Consider the following 16,471-nt stretch of genomic DNA (forward strand, 5'->3'; position numbering starts at 1 on the left):
GTCATTTCAAATTCAGCCAGTTTATTGGCCTGAGTAATAATAAATAAAATAAAAAGAAAAGGAAAAAAAAAAATCCTCTTTAGAAAATAAATTCTTGGAACTAATCAGACCCTCTCACAGCCCTATCAAATATGTAAAAGCAATATTTGTGTGACTAATAAATGAAACAGAAATGTTTCACAAAGTTACTCTTATTTCCATCCAGCGCAGAATTATTCATTGGCTTATAATTGCACCCCAAGCTTCCGTGAAATTGCTAGTGCCATTGTGACACCCTCATTCAGTTTGACTAAGCAGCACTATGGGCAAAGATTATTCAAAGCAGCGCCCTCAGATTTGATTAGGGAGGGAGGCCAGGGGAGGCAGGAGGCCTTCACATCTGGCTCCCAGCATGCCTTGCTCCTGGGCACCTTATCTCAGCTGGGCCAAGAAACTCTTCCTCCGGCTCCTTCCTCTTCCTCTTTCCGCACCCATGTGTCCTCTGTTCAAGTGCGGCTGATGGATGGGTCTGTGAGGGTGATGAGGATAATGATGATGATGATGACGACGAGGTTTATAATCATGCCAACTGATGTATGGAATTCCTTATGGTAATGAAGATGATGGTGATGATGATGAAGATGATGATGATGTCAGGAATTCATATTGATGTTGATGATAACTGACTAATGAAAGTAATTATGGTGATGATGATGATAATGATGGCGATAACTGATGTAGGGAATTCATATTGATGTTGAGGCTAACTGACTAACGAATTTCATTATGGTGATGATGGTGATGGTTATGATGATGATGGTGATGATGCAGATGATGATGATGATGATGATGATGATGACATTGATGATGAGCAGATGATAAATCGTATGACCAATAGTTTTATTTTGTTCTGTGCGTTCGCTCGACAATAGGCTCGAAGGCCTAAACATTCACCTGGAATTAACCTGGATCGAATTCCAATAAGAACCTCAGGTGTAAATGTACCCATGTCTGCGACTGGGATTTCCCTTCCCAGGGTGCCAGGATATTCACAACATGAAGTGATGCATTACAGGATTAACCCTTTAAGGCACTGATTCATCAGCAACAAATATGGCATTAGCAAGCAAAGCTGGCAAACTGTATAAATGCAATGACACATTCACTTAGCATTCATAAATGTCACTACTTCTCCCGTGTCATATTTTCTGAACCTCTTCAGCGATTATAAGTTATCCAATGTGACAAATACAGCAATTTGCCTGTGTAAACAGTGTGATGTACAGAGTTGAGAGTATATCTAGCTGCAGGAAGACATGATCTGTGTTGATGGCTTCTGTATTGTCATTGGGAATTTGAAATTTCAGATAGCAATAACCAGTAGGAAATGCTCAATGTTAAAACCATGTTTAATACTTAAGTAAAAAAAAAAAAAAAGATATATTAATACATTAGCATTTTTAGAAAATCTCCCACTCCAAATACCACATTAAAATCAGTGAGTGACTCATGAAGCCATGGTCACCGTTTTGTATAGAGTTCAAAAACACTGAATGCTTTTGTCCTTGCCACCACTGACCCTCGCCGGTGAAAACCCTCCATTTGATCTGAATCCAAACGAGAGAGAGAGAGAGAGAGAGAGGTTCCCGGGCAAGGTGATGTGCTCGGTCGCCGCCACGACGCGCTCGTCCGTTCCACGGCAGCGCTGCCTGCTGGCAGAGCTCTCTCCTTTCGTGGGAGAGAGGAGGCAGTATCACCAGTAATCATGGCCCCCGGGGCCTCGGTACTGGAGAGAGGAGGATTACCGCAGCGCGATGTCAGAAGAGCTCACGGGAATTCGCTCAGAATTCCACCTTGGCGCGCGGGATAGAGGTGGCCGTAGCGAAACGGGTATTCCCGGGAGGGGAGGCGGAAGGGGAATCTCGGTCGGGAGACCAGGCGCTCACCGAGGAAACGCTTTCCCGAGGAGTCGAGCGCGATTCACGTTAAAGTCAGAGCCGGACGACCCGGCGATCAGCACCTCCGGGTTGCAATTCCATCGTTTTAGGCGAAAAGGTGGTCCGGTGTGTGTGTGTGTGGGGTAATCTGTTTGAAATGTTAACTTCTAAAATAGGAAATAGGAAAAGGCAATCCATCCTCTTTGACACTTTGAGTAAAAGGATGCATTGAATGAATGGACCCCCAGGGTTCTGACTGAAGTTGTGAAGATTAGATGAGTAGACATACATTTTAATGGTGATCCTGAAAGACCTGAAACCAGTTAAATTTTATGTCTCCAAAATCCACACATGCATTATGACATAAGGTGTGGATTTTGGTGACTTAATTCTTCTTCTTCTTCTTCTTCTTCTTCTTCTTCTTCTTCTTATTGTTATTACCAGTCGCTCATCTCTGAAAAAAGCGTTAGAGTTATTTTGAGGGTGTGATATTTTGCGGGGGGGAGAGGAGAGGCCGGGGGGGAACTCAAGACTATCTCCACAGCTGTAGCTTCTTATGAAAAGCAGATCAGGGCTTTAGGACTGGAACACACAGGTTCTGGGACTTAAACCCCTCTGGGGTTTCCGGCAGAATGACTTTAGGGGCGACGGTGAAACAGTCGAAATCAAGTCTGCTCACAGAGCGCATGCATAAGAGACGGGCGCTCCTGGCTTCCAACGCAATCTCAGCGAAACACCGCGTACGTTAAAAACGCCATCTTGTTTTTAATCACGCGGCGTCTTGTATTACACTGTAACGCAGCCAGGTGTGTCAGGGGCTGGAGGTGCAATGTGCAGGTGCCGTTCCCTCGCCTTCTCCTTAATGTTTGATAAATAAGCAAAGGCTGTATTTCCGGGTGCACTCGCATGTGGATCCTGCATTTAAAGAAAAAAAGAGAAAAGAATGCAAATTTAATATTTATTAAAATAAACATTAGAAATACTGTGATATGGAAGGCTTTCAAAATGATTTGAAGTCTGTCATTCAGGTACAGTGGAGGCTTTTCCCCGCACCTGTCACCATACCTGGCGCTGATAGCTGATGGATTCACATGAAGCTGGACAGTCCTGACAGTCCCCCCCCCCCCCAACCCCCCCACCCCCACGCCGCCCCCCCCACCCCCACCCCCGCATCACAGAGCCTAAATGCCTGCAGGCATATTTACATTCTGCCATTTCTGAGGAAAGCCACTGCTTTATAACATTTTTTTCCCCCTTTTCTCCTAATCAGATCTCATTAGCAGGTGGATGGACTGTCTGTCAGCTTTGGGACGTATCAGTCATTGATGACCTGTCTGTCATTCTGATGAAGTGCATTTATGTGCATATACGAGCATCATATTACAGCGCATTCAATAGCATCGGTACCCTACGATATGCAGTGCAGTTTAAATTATTATTATTATTATTATTATTATTATTATTGTTGTTGTTGTTGTAGCCATGGTTGCAGCTTTTATTGTAAGAACCATAGCAGCTTTCAATATGACATACATTCATCCTAAACTCGTAGGCTATTGTGTCTTTAGGTGAGCTGTGGAACTTATTTGCCACTGTGGAGAAGTGAGCCTTTTTTCTCCAACGGGTGGCGAGGCACACGCTGTCCAAGCTGGCGGAGACGGAGCCCCTCCTGTGAATAAATGTTCACGAGGCTTCGTTAACGTGTCAAACCTCCTCCTTCCCAACTATGCGCTAATCCGGTAGCATCGCCTATTTACTCCGAATTCTGACCAGTTGCAATGCAAGGGCCGGGGGATCTAAGCCTTTACATCTTCTAACAAAATCATTGCCATTGCCATTGCCAGCTAATAGCCAGCAAAATGTCCCCATGAATTGCCACTGTTATAACCCTGACAAACCATCCCAGCAACACTGCGCTAACATTTTGTTTTTGTGCTAACTGGGTTCACTGCTGCCTGAAAGGACGACGGCCTTCCAGATAATAGCGGTAACCCTCAGATGACGGGTCCGCACAATGCCTGGCGGCGAGCTAAAATAGCCGCCGCCAATCGGCTGGAGAAGGCGCAACCTTTTTGGCACGCGGGCTTCCCGTCATCGCCGCGGCAACAGGAGCGCCGACTGATCCAGGGGCGCCGCTCACATCGGCCCGGGGGGGGGCACACCGCCATCTTCCGGACCCCCACCAAGAGACAGCGAGTCCCATTCAACTAGCGACATGTCAGCGAAGGACCCCTGAAGACAGCCAAACAGTTTTTTTTTTTTTTTTAATTGAGTGCTGAGTCCCGTAAGGGGGGGGGGGGGGGGGGTACCTGGCATGTTTATCGAGGCCCGGTGTGGACATGGAGCCCCGTCGCCTATTCCTGTGTGAGACAGACAGGGGGATACAATCAGACCTGATAAAGGCACAGACACGCACCGCTCTGTGCCCCTACCCCTCAAACGACGACCAGCCGACATCCGCCTTTTCAATACTGTATGAGATCACTGTCACTGAGTATACACACACACACACACACGGACACACACGTCTGAGACAGAGAGAACACACACACGCACACGTCTGAGACAGAGAGAACACACACACACACACGTCTGAGACAGAGAGAACACACACACACACACGCGCACACAAACCCACACACACACACTCACACATGCATGCACACAGATACACACAAACACACATACATGCTCGCAAACACACAAATACACATACACGCACACGCACGCACACACACACGCACACACACACACACACACAGCTTTAACTCTGAGCATGTGGTCACGGTTGATTCCTGCAGAGCTTTGGCACACTGGCTTTTCACTTTTTAAGAAGTGCAGTGCTTTGGGGACAACTATCAAAACAAATTCAAATTATACCCCGCTGTCTTACCAAGATTCCCTCGGCAGAACCGCCGGACCCCATGTCTGCACTTATGGCTCTCCTGACATTTCTCACGGCGAAAAGAAGCAGGATTCTGAAAGCTCCACCTGTCACATCTATCCGAACAGCATCTTTAAAAAATAAAGCCCTGCTGCAGCTCAGGGTTATTGATTACTCACACTGGCCTGAAATGAACACACCTGCCTCACTCTTTTGAGTGGGTCAGGCGGGGTGAGAAAGACTATTTAAACTTAATACAGAGTATTATTATGATGTTTCATCGAAAGGATGCGACAGTAGTATTTTCCATTTTTTTCCGATTTATTTCTGTAAGCAATGGGGTCTAATCAGCAGAATGGGATTTGCGTAAATCACGATCTAGCATCCCCAGCGTTGCCACAATTTATGAGAATGAAAGTTGGGCAGGTTTGTGGTTGGTTGCAGATGTTCTCTGGTGTATTTGTACCCTATTGAAGACCCTATGAAAACACAGGCCTTGTTACAGTACTCTGAGGCCACCCCCCCCCCACCCATAATGCCATGGTGCACAGTTTTTTCCATTACACGATGATCACAAGTGCACTGAGCTGGTAGTGGGGTACACGTTTAGAGCAGGGCCACTTAACCCTGATCCTGGGGGTTGCAATGTATGTTGATTTTTAGTGTTACTCAGTGCTTAATTGACCAATTAAAGCGGTTGATTGCATAGTTACTTCACCTAATTTATGGGATGTGAACTGAGTGGTGATTACAGGGTGAGAATGAGAACCAGTACACCCTCTGGTCCTCTGGGACCAGGGCAATTGAAATCGCACAGCCACAAGTCATGTTCACGAATGCTGTATTTACAGACACCGTAAAACATGCCTGTGAGGTACAGATTATTTATCCATACATTTATCAGATTTTTATTTTGAGATACATATACACAAACCATCAATTACCCAGCCATCTGCGTGACCACGTGCATAATGCTGACGAAGAACATTTGTCGTTCAGTGTAGTTCAATACAGTTCAAACGATCAACTCAGCACTTCCAAGCGTAAAGGAAGCTGACCAATAACTAACTGTACAAAGGCTCATCCGTTTTATGTACTTGTCACTTTTATTGATTGGTGTTGCGCACACACACATACACACACACACACACACACACACACTGTAATTGTATATTGAAATGTAAATCTGCACTGTAATCAAGAAGAAAGTGATTAGCAAATGAATGCAGCAAATATAATTAATTTTTGCAGAGTATATATACAGAGTATAATTATTTTTGAGCATATAACTGTATTGCTCCTGTCATCATATTTACCAAGGGTGTGGATGATTTTAAAGGGCACTGTATGATCACAATCGATAATATTATCTTTTGTCCCCAAAATAATATGTTCTGTTGGTTATATGCATACATATTTACATATATACTGTATATATCCTGATGTGAACAATGTTTTAATTTGTGTGCTAGTAGTTTTTCTTTTTTCTTTTCCTTGGCCCATAATGTACAAAGAATATAATCAACAGAGAGAGAGAGAGAAACCTGAAGACAACTTAATCTTTGATTTATGTCAGTGCACACCAGTGGAAAAGGATATGCCTGTGCTGTATTGATAGCCCCCTGAAACAGCATGATACTCCAAATGAGATCAATTTCATTATGAGAGCAACATAGGCAATGACAGGAAGTCTCTGCCTTTCTTGGAGGGGGTGGGGGGAGGCAGGGGCGGACAACGTGTGGCCAGTGTAAGTCATCTGGGGGGGGGTGGGGGGTGGGGGGGGGTGGCTCTCTAATTGGCACCAGAGATTAATGAAGGGAGAGATCAGTAGCAGTGGGATGTCAACCACCATAACAAAAGAAAGGAAGAAGAAGATGAAGAAGAAGAAGGCCAGGCGTGGACCATCTGAGCATGCCCAGGTCCAGTTCCATTCCGGTGGCACTAGGCTCTATAAATTGGGTTTGTTATTGATTTTGGAAACATGCTCCTTGGGACCAGTCTTTATAATTTAAACGAGGAAAAAAATATCATCAGTTTTAAGATGTGATAACAAATGCAGACCTACATTAGATGTAGACACATTATTATTATTGTTATTATTGTTGTTGTTATTATTATTATTATTATTATTATTATTATTATTATTATTTTCCTTTACCAACACAAAGATTAAACCATTTCAAAATACATTTTATGGGGGAGCATGAAAACAGTGCAAGATGAAGTGTTGAATGTGTCTTTCATGTGTCTGCTGAAAGGCAAAAATAAAACAATAACATTGTCATGACGGCGTCATTATTTTTCTATCGGGTTCGAGTATAGATTCTCTGGCAGTTTTATTTAAATGGTAATCTTAAATGCCTCTACCTTTTTCAAAATGATTTTACTTTTACAATTATGTTTATTTATTTATTTTTACTCAGGAAATCGCCACAGTTAATTATAAACAACAGGCTTGGAACAACCCAATCTATCAGCCTCCGTAAAATGTGTTTCTAAAGCGTTTCATTCGCAATGCCGGCGTGTATTTATCTTCTGCTAAAGGAGGATTATTGATGGCGCTCATTGCGCTCCATTTTTTTCTGTTTTTTTTTTTTTCAAATTACAAACCTGTTTTGAAAATGGTTCCATCATACGTGGCGCTCTTCACCCCCAGCAGCCAGCGCGGCGGCACAATGGCGGCCGACAGGCCATTCATCAGACGGTTAATTATGACAACTTATCACGCTCCGAAAAAGCTGGGGGAAAAAAAAGCTGCGAAAGTAATCGTACTTCATTACACACTTATTTGTGCTGATAGATTGAACTCATTTACCTGCCGCGTTCTCTGGCAGGACTGACGTTGCTAACATTAGGGAGGGTTTTTTAAAAAATTTTTTTAAACGATGCTACGGAGGACACGTCGACATAAAAAGTAAACGCCCGCGATCAAGAGGAGCAACTGACATGTTTAATTGTGTGTATTTTATATGGTAGAAGATGAAGAAGAAGAAGAAGAAGAAAAAAAAGTCAAACAAGTGTATGACATGTTAAGAAATGGGCCTTTGTTCAGAAATGTAATCGAGTGCACCTGATTTGAGGGATGGGGCTGATTTATCTGAAAGCCCATTGGACTGTAACCGACTTTTGGGCTGGTCAGACAGCTGGTAAGGCTGTCTGGCCTCCTCCGCCCTGAAGAGGTTTTTTTCTGGAGAAGAACGGGGATGATTTATTCAGTTGTCTTAATGAAACATGAGGGGAAAAGCCTTCGTTATTGTGGATTTTTCCCTCGTTGTGTCCCCGTCTCCTGTCTCTCAGAGTCTACGAGGCCTGCCCTGTGTCCGACTCTGACTAACCGTAGCCGGGTGTAAAACAGTTGGCCGGTGGGGTAAAATCCACAACTGCTTTGTTTCTCTCACACAGAGCATTCTCTTTAGTGAGCCCAATGTTGGATTTATGCCCGAGGCCAGTTGGTAGGTCTGTAAGCAGTTAGTTTGACATTGACATTTTTGCTAATTTCACAAACCGCTCTTCTTATATTTCTGTATGCATAATGACAGGAAAGGTCATATAAGACAATGGATTTAGAAGTGAGTGGGGCTTAGCAAAAACTCTTATTCAATACCAGTGGATTAAAGGTAAATTGATGAAACTCAGACAATTCAGAAAATCATTTAATATAGTTTAAATTAACCAATTTTCTTTCATTTCTTCTAGATGGACATAGAGACATTCTTACGAATTAAGAAGGAAGCATCATGGTTTTTAAATTGTGTTTAAATGCAAGTGAAACTATTTGGACAATGATTTGGAGAAAGACGATTGAACAGTGTTTCTGTGCTATTTGGAGTCAGTTTGAGAGGGAGAATGATCTCTCTCTCTCTCCCCCTCTCTCTCTTTCTCTCTCTCTCTCTCTGTATGTGTATGCGCGTGCATTTCATTGCTGGTATCTCCAGTTGAGAGTCATAGATCAGTCGGGGCTGCACAATAATTTATATGCAAATCGGATGGCATCTATTAGCCTTTCAAAAATCAGTTTAGATTATTGGAAATCCAGAATAATACTGCCACCTAACCTTAGTGCTCTGTTCTCAAAAAATGAAGCGCATTGCAATAAAATCCATTCCTAATAATCCCAGCATGCATTGGGCAAGCGGCTGGAATGCAACCCGGGGAGCCAATCCATCTCAGGGCACGCAAGCCCCCCCCCTCCTCCAGCCCTGCCCTCCCCTCACATGGACCCGGGAAGAACAAGCAAAGCCCAAACAGAAAGGCCCAGGATGTGAGGCTGGCAGTGCTACCCACCAAGCCACCCCTGAAATAAAATTTGTTTGAATATTTATTTATTTATATATTCTGTATTTGGGGCGAGGGTTAGGCCCACAAGGGAAATCGGATGATATTTCTCCACAGTGAGGGAAGAGACCTCTAGCTCTAAGGCCTTATTTACTGACAGCAGGACGAACTGCGAAACCTCAGCTGTGCTGAACGTCTTCATTTAGGGACAGCCCGTTGTATGCGTTTTGAGCATTTGATGTGTTTTTTCCCCCTTGCGTCTAGGGAACCAGCATGGGGTGAGATTGAATTTCCTTTCTTTGAAACCCATTTTACTTCACCTCCCTGTGTTATTACACACGTAGCTTTGCCATACTGAAATGCATGCCTGTCATATGTTTGCTCTTGCCAAAAGAGATTTGGGACCCTGCTCAATGCATCCAGAATGGAGTTTCTGGATTATTATTGTGAGCTGTAAGTAAAAAAAATAAATAAATAAAAAATTGAAAAAAAGAATAATATTGTGTATATATACAGCTGTGCAAAATAAAGTTCCTGTAACATATGACAGGCTTTAACTGTTGCTCAGGTGTTTCCATCTGTTAACTGACTTTCTCACTGCTGACAATGGGGGAATCAACACAAAATCAGCAGTTTCTGTAAAATGGTAAGACGTACAGTATGTGCTCGTGCTTGTAAATATCAGGAATTAAAAGATGACTGCGTCTACTTTTGTCTCACATTCTTCATAAAATTAAGTATATTTTGCTAATTTTGCCTTTAGTATATAGCAAAATTAACAACTTGATCTCTACCATACATTTGGAGGGCACTGTACATACTGTGTGTGTGTGTGTGCGTATAACATCATACCATGTAAATACATGAAAAACATATACACATGTTTAAATAAACATAAATAAAGATAAATCAATAAATAAACATTTTTACTCCAATTTAAGGATAGAATCGCACTGAAGTCTCAGATTCACTGTTTGAATGTCATATCATATATAATAACTGTCTTCAGTTTCTCAACTGTTGACACTGAAAGTGGAAACAGGGTTTGGCCCTCCTCTTACCTCACACGGTTTCTTCATTCCGGTATCCCAGCATGCACCATTAGATCTGAATCTGCTATCCTCATTATCCTCAACTCAAGACTTCACACGATAGGAGGCTGAGCCTTCTCCAACTCTCTGCCCCACGCCTCCGGAACTTTCTCTCCCCCTCCCTGTCAGAAACACTCCTTACTTCAGCACTTTTAAAACTTTTTTTCCCCCCCCTTAGTTTCATTCTTATCCACCTCTATCTTTTTTAACTAGCTGTGAATCGATAATTCAACTCGCATTTAACGGTCTTGTTGATAATGTGCGTTGTTGTTGTCGATGTTTTATGTCTTGTTATATTATATAACTGGAGCTTGTAGGTTGGAAAAAAAAAAATCTCCATAGGATGGAATATAATCACCCCTGTTTTATTTTTAAAGAGACAGAGCCAATGTTTGTAGCAGTGAGTTTGAACACACATACAGCTGCAGGAGCATAGGTATATTGAATCATGTGAATAAGGTCCCCTCTTGCACACTAGGAGACCTATTACTTGAATGGCAACAATCCTTGCCCTGAATAGCAATCCAATTAAGGTAAGACAATCATAAACTGTAAAAAGTGTCACACTAACTGTCCTAACTGTCAGTGTGTGGAGCACCTTACCAGGCAGTGTAGTGGAAGGCGGATGACCTCAGGGTGTTCAAGGCCAGACCTGATGCAGTGCTAGATGCTCTCAAGTCTGTAGGTGAACGGTGAGTACAGAAGGGCTGAATGGCCTGCTCTTGTCATTATGCATTCTGATGGTGTTTTGTTCTTATCTTTTTACGCCTCTTATCTCCATGTTTTGTTTGGTTATGTAAGCCTACTCTACTTTAGATTAATTCCATTGAATATCAATCCTTTGCAGGCTTGATAAATCACCGGGCAGCGTTCGAAACCATGTACTTGTGTTCTTCCTCGAGCGTATTGCAGGAGTGGAAGTTAAACGGCCATGTGATCGAACGCGTTCGAAGCTCAAAGAATGCAACAAGGCAAGAATGCAAGACTTCACCGCAAGTTCTCTGCGTGCTCTTGGGAGAACTAAAAAACAAAGAGTGCTTCAAAGCAGACTTTTCCATACTTTCCCTTCCCAGAAGCCATTGTGTTATCAGCTCCGTATTTGAGGGCAAATAAGATTTTTTTTTTTTTAACTCAGGAGAATTGTGTATACAAGTGCAAATATATGTTATTTATGGAATTTTTGTAATGTCAATGTGTTTCTTGTTAAGGTTAGAGGTCAGTTGCGCTGACCTCAAAGTACAACAACTTTGTTTCAACTTTAACAGATCCAAAGCATTCTTACACTCAATAAGTATAGTGTTGGAAGTGTACCTGGAGGTGTGTTCTTATAACAACACGAGAACGCAGAACACAAGCACACAGTTTTGAACACAGCCAGAGTCTTTGTTCCTTCTGCACTCACATTATTGTCTTTGGTTCATACACAATGTGGTTCATAAACGCCTCCCACATGTGCTTACTTTTTTCGTTTTCAGTTTGGGCAGGCAGGGGCAGCCTCTCCCACAGGGATCAAAATTGGCTCTCCCACTGAAAGGGAAAAAGGTGAAACGGACCACAAAATAAACAAGCAGCGCACTGTGGTGAGGCTGGAGTTGGCAGGTGTTTGCCAGCTTGCTTGCCGATGCACTTATGTGCGGTTTTCGATTGTTGATAATCCACCCAGAAGTGCTTGTTTTTGGAGTCCAGCTTGAGGTGTTCTGTATAACTATGACACTGTGTGATGAACTAAGTTTTGGCCTTCACCCAGTCTGCGCTATTTGTTCAATGAACTGTTTTTTTCTTGTGATTCCACTGTAACTGAGTACAAAGCCACCTGATTCCATATTCTTGTGCATGCTTGAGTCTTCTGTGAAGAACTTGAACTTGAAGTAATTTACATAGATGTAAATTTCAGTAAAGCTCATGTAATGTTCAACAAAATATGTACAATCATTGAAAGAGGTCTTCTGAAAACTGGTAAAAATAATCATTAAAAATCAAAAATTCTCACTGATGTGCAGATAATGTAAAAGGTGCTTAAAGGGTTACACTCTTTCAAACAGTTATTCAACCCCAGGATCCGGTTTGACGAGCTAATCTAATTCACCGCTCATCTCTCCGTCGTACTGAGCTTCTCTCAGACGAGATTACGGCAAGCCCTCCCTGCCATCAACCTGTCGCAGGCCGCGAATCGTCGGGGGCGTGTGAAACGACACCTGCGCGAGACCCCCCGTGGTGTACCCTCCTCCGCTCCTCTGTTTAATTACCCGGGCTGTGCTGCTGCTGCTGCTGCTGCTGCAACAGCTGACCGCAATCGGCGATAGCAAAAAAAAAGAAAAAAAAAACGCAGCACCTTCGCAAAAAAAAAGCCAGGACCAAAAAGCCGGACATTTTTTCGAGTTCGGTCGCTTTTTGCGGTTCCGTTCTCGGTCGCGCGTCGCAGGGCTACGCCGTGAAGCCCGCATAACGTTGGCCTTCTCGTGACGTCACACGCGTCAGCGCGAGCCGCAACGGCGTGTGTCGCAGTCCGCCACCCTGAGCGTCCACGTCACTGCAAGTCTTTCAAAGCGCCATTTTTCAAAAGCACAACCGTTTCCAAAGCGATTGTGGCCAGCATTGGCATCTACCAAAGGCTGTTATTAGCTGCCGTGGCTGATTATGACAGGTGTTGTGCCACATTTATGACAGTGTAATGTCAGCTTTAAATAGTGTCACATTACAGTTGTGTCACGTTTTTTTCTTCCATAATTTTAGTTTCTTACATATTTATAATAATATGCCAGCTGCAAAATAAACTACACAAAAATACACAAATATGGTACTGTATATATATATATATATAGTGTGTTTATTATTTTATAAAAGTTTTAACCCAGAGTTAAAGGCAAAGCATTGCAGAATTTAAATGGAATCTGATCTGCTCTCTTTACAAGCTAATTTCCTTGCATGTCTGATGTCACAATATTATTATTATTATTTATTTATTTATTTTATTTTTTACCAGACGTGTCAATAGTGCATGTGTAATAGCTTTGCATCACTGTACATTTATATTTAGTGTGTACATTTATTCAATTTGGCCGATTGTTAAACTGTAATTTCCACTTTTACTGTTGAAAACAATTATACGAGCTCCGCGAACGCTGCTTGCTGAGTGATCTCGAAACAGACACAATAATGTGAAATTATAATTGCAGATGTAAAAACATGATATTACTGAAGCCCTCATAATGTTCAAAAGCTCCTTTTCAAGCCTGCAATTTAACTCTTTTCTATGTAAATTAGAAACAACTCAAATGCCATGTTATGCATTTATTTCTGCCACAGTTCAGATGAAGTTATTGTGCTCAAGCCTCTGAGAAGCACGTAGCACACATTAGCATGTTTTAACATCTCGGTAAATAATGTGCAAGCGTTTGGTCCCATTGTTTTAAAAAACAGGGCCTTCCTTACCTTGGGCTAGATATCTAAAGCTCAAATCCCGTAGGGCCTCTCTGTCTGCTGGTTTTTGATGTAAGCCTGCACCTAAGTGCACTTAATTTAAGTCATCGATTAACAAAAGAGGCTGCACACCTTGTCGCCAAGGTCTAAATTAGCCGCTGATTGAAAAGGAAAGTCCACAAACCAGCCTGTGGCCCTCCAGGACAAGAGTTTGAGACTCCTGACTTCAGATCAATCCTCTGATCACTAATCCTATACAAATGCCCATCGATGGTTTAGTCTCATGCTGTGGTGATTATTTCTATGCTTAAATAATTACATTATGTTGTGCTTAGGTATAGATGCTTCTAGATACTATTTATATATTTATTTTCCTATAAATGCCATCTATCCCTGGATGAATCATTTTTGTATGTTTCTGGCTCCTAGAATAATTAAATTTTGGGAAACGGGCTGACAAGGAAAATTAATTTAATTTTTCAAAGGTTCCACGATACTAAGATCATTATGTGGCGGATTTCAAACCCCATACTGAATTTCCTCCCTCAATCGGGATGGTAAATTTAATTAACAGTTGCAGCTGACATGGCCCCAGAGAAGGGGTTTCATTCAAAGCTATCTAGTCTGTTCTAAATGTCCCCGACTGAAACCGGATCAAACCAGTTAGCTAATAGATGCTTCTGTTACTGTGACATAAGAGGAACAATTGGCTGATCCAAATGATGGAGAAAAGGGTATCAAAATGTTCTTTTTTTTCTTTTTAATGTTTAAATCTTTTCAACAGGAATATATCTCAGCTGTTTCAAAAATGACTGTTTTAAAGCAATCGATGACTCAACATTAAGTCCTCAGTGACTAATGAGAAATTTTGTTATTTATTTATATACTTAGTTTTGTTTTCCACTAGTTCTGCAGTTCACTTTTTTACTAAATCTATACGCCGTCCACTTTTCTTCTCATTATGAGAGGACACATTCAGTCGTCTTATTCGTTAAAAGAAAGAAATGCGAAGGAATGAACAATGCTGGGTTTTTTTACAGCGAGAGTGAGGAAATATGCCAATATGAATCGGGCTGGTAGACTGCCTTTCCAATTTCCCCCGGAGATGAAAGGACAATCGGCCCACCTGCTCACAAACGAGTCGCTTAACAGGGGAGCGCATCGATCCGCCACCACCAAACACATCCGACTTCAGCCATTCGCTGCCAATGGCGGAGGACCCGGTGAGCGCGTTTGCAGAGGGCATTTTTCTGCTTTCGGTTTCAAAAAGAAAAAGCAGGCCAGCTCTGAGCTAACATCAGGCACCGTCAGGCCAAACCGCTGTCAGAGTACAGCACGAACAGAATAACTCAGTAGAGGAACAACACTTTGCAGTAAAATATTTTGATGAATTTTTTGGTGCATTATATACATACTTTGTAGCTGAAGAAGACAAACATACAGTACACAGTAGAATGTCCAGTAGTTAATTTGACTTAAATATAGTTCATATGAGACCAATAGGGACCACATGTACACCGTATGAGTGTTAATTTAACACTGAACATGGTGTTTGATGGGTTTGGGGTCAGGGTCCTGTGCAGGCCAGTCAAGTTCTTCCACACCAAGCTCGGCAAGCCACTGAGCTCTTTAGTACAAGCCATTCAACTGCCAATGTTAGTCTAAGGGGAGTGCATGGCTGTGTGCTTGATTATACGCACCTGGTAGCAATGGGTGTGGCTGTTATTTATGTTTAGTTTTTTTTTTTCTGTGGTCTCAGGGCTATAAAATGCTTCTACTATGACTGTTTGGTAGTCATCAGGTATGTATAGCAGGGCATGCATTGTGTCCCAAAGTGTCAATGATTAGGTATTTATTGGTTCTGCAGACTGCTAATGGCAAAGAGTCAATCGGAGAAAGGCATTTGATTGAGAGTGATGGAATGATATATTCATAGAGCACTTAGAATGGAGTATCAAAGCACACGGCCCAGGACTTTAATTAGAGCGCATTCGTGTTTTGGCTGCAAACACACTTCATTATTACGGTGAGATATTGCGATTCCATGTTCGGCAGACGCAAGCAATTCCCATACATTCCAGTAACTGATATACCTGTGATAATTATTCATTAAAGGGACCTGCGCTGTGAGCTGCGTTGTTCCATTTTGCTCAGACATGATTTAATTTTAGAATAATATACACATATCATACCCGTTGATTGCACAAAGCTGAAAGCAGGGTATTTCAAAATAGCATGTTCTTCCCTTTATATTAATGGCCAAACATCATACAGCATTGTAGTAAAAAAAAAGAAAAAAAGGAAAAGGATTAATTTGTTCACAAATAAGAATGACATAATTACAAATTCTTCTTCTTATTATTATTATTATTACTCATATTGGGTGGAAGCGAGAAACTGTGGAAATTGATATATTCATCTCTGAGTGTTTCAGAGCAGGTCCTTTTCAGGAGAAACTATCTCTCTGAAGCACACCTTTATTTATGCTAGCGGGCCTGTGCTGTTCCTTTTGCTGGAGTTCTGCTGCAATCAATCAAGGACGACGTAATACAGCTTCCTTAGAGGGTGGGGGGTGGGTGGGGGGGGGGGGGGTGCGTGGGGCGGGAAAATCTGCCTTTTATTCTGCAGGCTCCATTTGTGACACATATATCAGAGGCCGGTAAAAGGATATGGAGCATTATTCCTCCGGCTCTCGACGCACCAGTCGGTAAATTATGCATTCTCTAATTCCACAGTTTTACTTACCCTTCTGACACGATGAATGAGTCCAAAGACTATTCAAAGAGCAGGTCTGTCTTCACATAAAAAAGAAGGCATGTTTAATGTGAGTGGAGGTGTGGGTGTGTGCGTGTGCGTGTGTGTGCATGTGTGTGGGGGGTATGTGT

The sequence above is a fragment of the Anguilla anguilla genome, chromosome 4, assembly GCF_013347855.1.
Source record: "Anguilla anguilla isolate fAngAng1 chromosome 4, fAngAng1.pri, whole genome shotgun sequence".
NCBI lineage: Eukaryota > Metazoa > Chordata > Actinopteri > Anguilliformes > Anguillidae > Anguilla > Anguilla anguilla.